Below are 7,814 nucleotides of genomic sequence, written 5' to 3'. Positions count from 1 at the left end.
TATAAGTAACATTAATTTGATTATACTTTTGAAACTCATATAATCGTTACCTAGTGTACTTTGTGTCTTCTTCTTCTTCTAATCTGCTTAAGTCCCCCACATCCCCTTTGCCCCAAATAAACTTGTAAATAGTTAAGAAACTGTTTGCTCAGCGTGGTGCTTGGTAATCTGGGGATTCCTTTACCTGTCTGCAACAGACGGGAGCAAAGCTGCATGGCAGGCTCAGCAGAGCCTGGGCTGGGTGAATTGTGATGCTCGAGTGACGGGAGGATGGAGGTTGAGACCCTGGGTGATCTGGCCGTCTGTTAATAAAGCAGACAGGCCATAATTCATCAGCTTCCTTGGGTGCCTCCTGCCCCACCAGCCAGAGCGCTAACCAGTGCTGTCTCTACAGCCCGGGGAATGCGCTGCGAGCCAATGCAAGCCCCCAGCAGCTGCATTTCTCCACCCCTGCCTATCTTCTGCAAGGGCAAAGGACGGAGAAATGCCCGTCTGCAAGAACGTGTCCCACAGAAGTTTGCAGAGACCCAGTCAAACCCTTCGCCTCAGGATCCTTTGCTCCCACACGCAGAGCACGTGACAAAGATGACTTCCAGGAGTGCAGGATTGCATAGACGGAGGATTTCCATCACCTATGGGCAGCGAAGGAGCGAGGAAGCCTGGAAATGTAGCTATTGGTCGAAGACAGGTGAGAGCAACCCAAGGGAAGTGGAACAGGCCTGGCTCACCATGTCCAGCCTGGGCAATACCACAGGGCAGGGTCCTGCACTGGCCTGGGGCTCCCGGGATGGACTAGTGCCCTAAGACAGTGGCTCCTTCCTGTCACTAATTTCCGTGGTTCTCCACCTTGATGGCCTGTCCTCACCCTCTTGCCTCTTAAGCAAACTGGCTAATGATTTTCCTTAGCTCAAAAAATTCTCTGTTCAGCCTCAAAAACAAGCCCTGGGATCGATGCCTGAGAGGCCAGGGACAAGAGCCTCCACTCCCAGTGATGGCAAGGCAGAGGCCCAGGCCTTTACAGGAAGGGCCTGGGTCTGCAGTGCTGGGCTGGCGGGCGTTCCCCCACCATCCCCAAGGAGCAGTGCCTAGCCCCAGCCAGGAAGCACGGTGGATAATCCATTTTAAGGCACTTGGAAGAGAGGAAGGTGATCAGGAACAGTCAACACGGATTCACTAAGGGAAAGTCATGCCTGACCAACCTGATTGCTTTCTATGATGAGGTGACTGGCTCTGTGGATGTAGGGAAGGCGGTGGATGTGATATACCTTGACTTTAGCAAAGCTTTTGATACTGTCTCTCACAGTATTCTTATCAGCAAGTTAAAGAAGTATGGGTTGGATGAATGGACTGTAAAATGGATAGAGAACTGGCTAGAGCATAGGGCTCAACGAGTAGTGATCAATGGCTCCATGTCTAGCTGGCAACCGGTCACAAGTGGAGTGCCCCAGGGGTCGGTCCTGGGGCCGGTTTTGTTCAACATCTTCATTAATGATCTGGAAGATGGGGTAGATTGCACCCTCAGCAAGTTTGCGGATAACACTAAGCTGGGGAGAGTGGTAGATACCCTGGAAGGTAGGGATAGGATACAGAGTGACCTAAACAAACTGGAGGATTGGGCCAAAAGAAATCTAATGAGGTTCAACAAAGAAAAGTGCAGAGTCCTCCACTTAGGAAGGAAGAATCCCATGCACAACTATAGACTGGGGACCGACGAGCTGGGCAGCAGTTCTTCAGAAAAGGACCTGGGGGTAACGGTGGATAAAAAGCTGGATATAAGTCAGCAGTGTGCCCTGGTTGTCAAGAAGGCTAACAGCATATTGGGCTGCATTAGGAGGGGCATTGCCAGCAGGTCACGGGAAGTGATTATTCCCCTCTATTCGGCATTGGTGAGGCCGCATTTAGAGTATTGTGTCCAGTTTTGGGCCCCCCACTACAAAAAGGATGTGGACAAGTTGGAGAGAGTCCAGCAGAGGGCAACAAAAATGATTAGGGGGCTGGAGCACAGGACTTATGAGGAGAGGCTAAGGAAACTGGGCTTGTTTAGTCTGCAAAAGAGAAGAATGAGGGGGGATTTGATAGCGGCCTTTAACTACCTGAAACGGGGTTCCAGGGAGGATGGGGCTAGGCTGTTCTCAGTGGTGGCAGATGACAGAACAAGGAGCAACGGTCTCAAGTTGCAGGCGGGGAGGTCTAGGTTGGACATTAGGAAAATGTTTTTCCCTAGGCGGGTGGTGAAGCACTGGAATGGGTTACCTAGGGAGGTGGTGGAATCTCCATCCTTAGAGGTTTTTAAGCTGAGGCTTGACAAAGCCCTGGCTGGGATGATTTAGCTGAGGTTAGTCCTGCTTTGAGCAGGGGGTTGGACTAGATACCTCCTGAGGTCCCTTCCAACTCTAATATTCTATGGTTCTATGAACAGGCACTGCAGGACGTGCCACCCCGGGCAGCCGGAGTGACAGTTCCCTGTGGCTCTCTGACTGCCCAGTGCCCTATTTTGCCCCGGGGATTCACCCAGGAAGTTGGCTGGGCAGCCACACAGACATTGGCCTGCTGCGATGCCAGACCTCACCTGATCTCCAGTCTCTGATCCCAGCCCAACTCCGGCCTGGAACTATCCCCAGCCTGGCTGTGACCCAGATTCCTGCCTCCTGATTCCAGCCTAGTGTCACCAGTCTCTGACCCCGAGTCCAGCTTACTGAACCTGGCGCTTGAGATCCTCCAACTCCTGCTCCGCGACTGCTGTCCCTGACGTGCAGACCCCAGCCCCTGGGCCAGACCGCCTGTGCCCTGGTCCCTTCCATCCGTCTTGTTCGAACAGCTCATCCTTCTGCACCTCTGCCGAGCAGTACAGTACCCCCGGCCAGCAGTCAGAAGACTGGGTTCAAGTCCTGGCCCTGCAGCTTGGCAGCGCTCTCCTGCCTTGGGGTGCGAAGGGGCTTGGGAGCACGCTGCTCTGTTAACTGTGTGCGTGGCTTGTGCAACAGGACAGCCTTTTGTGTGCAGGGAAGGCATGTGCTCGCTGCCCTGGAGAATCTCCCTGGGTTCGTTGTGACTGCTGCCTCTGACTGCTGAGCCGTGCGCACCCAGCCCCGATTTCATCCCCTGCTTTCAACGGCCTGGCTCGGCTCTTTCACAGCTACAAAGCTGATCCCCCCCCGGCCCAGGAGCGGACTGTCTGGGACGGAAGATGGAACTTCCTTGCGCTGCTCAACCCTGCGCGCTCAGGGCTAAGTCCGCTCTGGTGTGAGTGGGCACGGCCCTTGCTCAGTGGCAGGCCCGCCCCCTTGCACCGGGTGAGTTTGGCCCCAGGTGTCCCCGAGCTGAACGACTCCCAGCCACTGGCAATGGGGGGCTGGAGTGTAGCCCCTTGCTCACGGGACCAGCTCGCTGCCAGCAGTGAGCACCAGAGCAGCCCCGGTAGCTCCTGGAAAACGCTCTGGTAAATGGCCTCAGTGACCTAATGCCCAGCTAGAGGCAGGCTCCTCCCGGGCGATCAGGGCCTGCACGAGCTGGGCTGTACCCAGGGAGAGACAGGCCCTGCCCCAGCGCGCTCACAGCCTGAGGGAAGATTGGTCCCCATGGGACAGATGCTATGGGAGATGGAGAGTTATAGGCTGGATTGTCACACTTGCTCAGCCTGCTGTAGTCACCGTTCAGGGCACCTGCACCTGCGTTCCCCCTCCATGGCCCGGCAGGAGCTCCTGGCTCCTCAGCCGTCACCGCTTGGTCCCTTCACTGGCGTCTCTCTCCTCCTGACGGGTGTCGCCAGGCTGCCCAGCGCCCTGCCTACCCTGTGGGTTTCCCAGCAAGCCGGGCCGCCTCTGCAGGCGGCTTTGCCTTCTCCTCCGAGGCTATGAAGTGTGTGATTGCCTGAGTTCCTTTAGCAGCCCGTCTTTCTAAGCAAGCACAATTACACGCGACACAGAGCAAACATTACCACCCAGACAGGGACCTGCACGCCGCTACTCCGCTCGCCAGCCAGCTCGGGCCGGAGCTCAGCCCGTCACAGCCCACCAGCGGGTTCGTGGGTACCAACACAGAACAAGCACGCCAGGAAGCTGAGTTACGTCACCGAGGCCGGGCCGCTGCCCTTGTCCCCAGGTAAGTGGGGTGAGCGACCAAAGGTCCCGCCCCAGGGCGAAGCGTCATCGCTGCGTGCTAACAAGCCAGTCACTCTGCAAGCACAGTGGGGTCAACCTGCTTCTGGGCTGCTGGCTCCCTGGGCGGGATTAACCACTGCTGGGGTTGGGGGCCATGAATGGCTAAGGAGACACTGGGGCTAAGAGAGGATCAAAGATGCTCTTTAAGGGGTCAGGTCGGAGGGGCTCCCCCAGGAGCTGGGCTGGAGGCTAATCTATCCCACAGCTGGCTGCATGTGCCCACTGCCGGGCTGCCAGAGATGGCCAGGGAATGCCAAGGAGGGCTGGCAATGGGGAGGCAGCCGGGGTGAGACCCACCGCCAACACTGGCAGGGCAGCAGGGGCTCTGAGGCCGAGCCGTAAAGACGAGTGGGGCTCACGCTGGGAGGGGTTGCCCGCTGTGCCCGGACCCTGGCGCTGTGCAGGCCCTGCCGTGCGGGTGCAGCGGGAGCGGCTCCTTCATTTCCTTTGGAAGGGTTCAGCTTGCCTGTCCGTGACGCCCCTGTGACACGCTGTACCCATGTGCACTCATAGTGTGATTGTGTATCATTTGTGTTCCCCCGGGCAGTGTGACTGTGTGTTGTCTAATGCAAGGTGTGCCGTGGCAGCTCTTTCTGGACTGTTAATGACACACTGAACATTGTTGTTATGGGAGCCTGGTCCCTGCAATGTACAGAGATGAAACTCTGCCATGTCATAGCCCCAAAGGTGTGTCTCACGTGGCTTGACTAGATGCCAACACACACAAAGCCGCGGTTCCACGCCTCGCACAGGCCTGCCTACAGGAACAATGGCCTGGCCGAAGCACCTGGGAGCACTTTGGCACAAGTGGAAGGAATCAGGCCCATTGCCGGCCAGGGCCGCTCACCTGACCCCAGGGGGTCGAGGAAACTTGTTATAAGGAAGAGGCGTTTTTGTCTAGGGGCTCTTCCCTAGACTCCAGCTTCGTAGCAACATCAAGGACTGACAACTGCCCGCTGGGGGCGGGCAGCTGCAAGAGGCATCGCAGCCGGCTGTGGGTAAGACAACATCACAGACTGAAAAGCTACTGAAGTCTGAAGCGTAGTTTAGGATGCGAGTTACCTTTTAGTTAATTGTGACCAACTCCTCAATTCACATCAATCTGATTTATAATCACTTAAAATCTTGCTGCAGTCAATAAACGTGTGTGTTTGTTTGTTTGATCTACAACGGTGCATGTGGATCCGGTGTGTGCAGAGGCTCTGCTTAGCGGGACATAGCTGGGGTACACCAATCTCTTTGATAAATTGACGGACAAATGTAAACGAGCGTGCAGCGTGCAGCACTGAGCCCTGCAAGACGGCAGTGCCTGGGGTTGCATCTGGGACTGGGGGTGTTTGCTGGGGTCTATCCCATGAGCGGCTGGCCAGAAGTCCTCCTTCACTGAGCCAGGGACCGATTACTGGCAGGAGGCTGGGCGTGGGCTGACCCAGGAGTGGGTGTTTCCCACAGCAAAGCGGAGTGAGTCGGGGCCCAGGAGTGAAGAGTTGGGGTCACAGCTACACACCAATCCAGACTTCGGGGGGGAACGTCACCCCCCCCTCCCAGAATTCCCTCCACCCCAAGCCACCCTGCCTTAGGGGCCTCCCCTGGGCTCAGGAGCACTTGCTGCCTCCTGCTCTGGGGGGAGGATTCTGTGACCTGCCCCCAATGCACCCTCCTGGGGGCAGCACGAGTCGCACTGTGGGATCCTGTGCAGCCCCCTGAGACCTCTGTGCAGAGAGGACGTCCCCGTCACCAGAGGGTTTGTTGTTCCCTTTGGGGGCTGCCCAGTGCCTAACTAGGCCCGGGGGCTCTGCCTGGCCCAGGGGGCCCTGCCCAGTGCCTAACTAGGCCCTGGAGGCTGTGTGCCCGGCCCAGGGGGCTCTACCCGGCCCAGGGGGCCCTGCCCGGCCCAGGGGGCTCTGTGTCCAGCTTCCCAAGCTGCTGCCTGCAGCCCAGAATCCCACAGCTGGTTCACTACTCTGTGTTAGCAATTCCTAGCAGGCCCGACAAGCTCACTGCACCTCACACACCGGTTTCACAGTGTTTATCTGGCTGGTGACACACTGGGCGTTACAGTTGCTGTAAAACGTCTGTGCAGATACTGTAAGGACCGGCGTACATATGAAAATGGTGTTCACAAGTGTGTAACAAGGCGGAGTGGACAAACAGGTGTGCTGGGCAGACGCCCATCTAGTCCCCCTCCCTGTGGCTACTAAACATTAGCATTGTGAGGCCAGATACAAAGGGAGGGACGTCTGGAAGTGAAGGAAACAGGAAAAATCAGTTAATGGACCTGTGTAGGCAGCATGGTGCCAGCAAACCGGAGGACGCGCACCGGGAGAGGGGAGTGTGATGCTGGCAGACCAGGCACCAGCTCATGCCAGTGCCCCAGGCCACATGTGTATTAGTGTAGATCACAGTGATTGTTAAATCTATGAGTGTATTTGGTGTTTAACCGTCATGAGAACTAGTGGGTTGTTACTTGCATTGTTTTCACTTAGCTGCATCCCCTTCTAATGGACTAGCAAACGTTTACCGTGTGTATCTTCCTGTAATGAAATAACCATCACACGGGAGAGAAGCCTTGTGGAATGCAAAGGAAGAGCTTTAACAGAAACGTGCTAATGTCAAAGCAAGTGGCCATTGTGTGTGCTGATCCCAGCTCAAAGACGCAAAATGCCTTCCTCCCTCCCTCTCCAGCCTCAGAGGAGACGCCCAGCTGGGGAGTGACACTGGCAGTTTGTTTTCTGTGAGACGAAACTAAGTATGGCTTCCAGGAAATATTCTGCATCTCTGGACTGTTTGGACTCTCACAGGAAGTGTACCAGATGCAAAGCAGAGATCCCTAGAGACAATCTGCGAACCATGAAAAAACTTGTGGGAAACTGGCAGTTTATTGCATCACTGCCACCATTTGGGATTGCAGCCTGTGACTCACCTGTACATATATTTTACCTGCTTTAACCTCCCAATAACTCTCGTTTCCCTGTCTCAGCTGACAACCCTTTGGTTCACTATAGAATTGGTTACCAGCATGTCTCTGGTGTAAGGTCTAGAGTACCAGTTGATCTGGGGTAAGTGACTGGTCTCTTGGGACTAGGCGCAACCTGACTGTGCTGTGATTTTTGGTGTGACCTTTTATCACAAAGTCCCGTTTGTCTGGGTGGCAAGATAGACTGGCGCAGGGACCGTCAGTGACTGCGTGGTAAGACTAGGCTAGTGAGCCAGGAGTTCGCATTTGTTACTGGCCTGGTGAAATCTAAGAATAGAATATACCACATCTGGGGGTCTGCCCTCTTTTCCGGCAGTCTGCCCTGCGGTTGGCACGCACAGTCATGATGTGATGTGAGCACTCCGGTGTAACAGAGAGTCTGACCTGGGGTACACATCAAAGATGCCTGTCGAAGGTTGGCTGGACTCCAGGAAGAAGGGGAAAGAATCTCTTTGGGAGCCATTTACTGAGGAAACCCCTTGTAGGGGCAGGGGAATCATGAAAATCTGGATCCTGCTATGACTAAAAACCAGCAGCGCTGTCAAGGACTGACTCCTGGGAAAAGCGTCGGAAAGGTAACCAGTGCAGGCAGGGGTGTGTGGTGTGTCGTGGTTTGTGGGTAACCAGCTCTGCCTCCGTTAGTCTTACTCCGCCCTCCCTTGAATCGCTCTGTCTCT

This window comes from Emydura macquarii, unplaced genomic scaffold (assembly GCF_026122565.2).
Source record: "Emydura macquarii macquarii isolate MOO-44397 ecotype Brisbane River unplaced genomic scaffold, CSIRO-AGI_Emac_v2 contig_1692, whole genome shotgun sequence".
Taxonomy (NCBI): Eukaryota; Metazoa; Chordata; order Testudines; family Chelidae; genus Emydura; species Emydura macquarii.
This window is presented reverse-complemented; position numbering follows the sequence as displayed.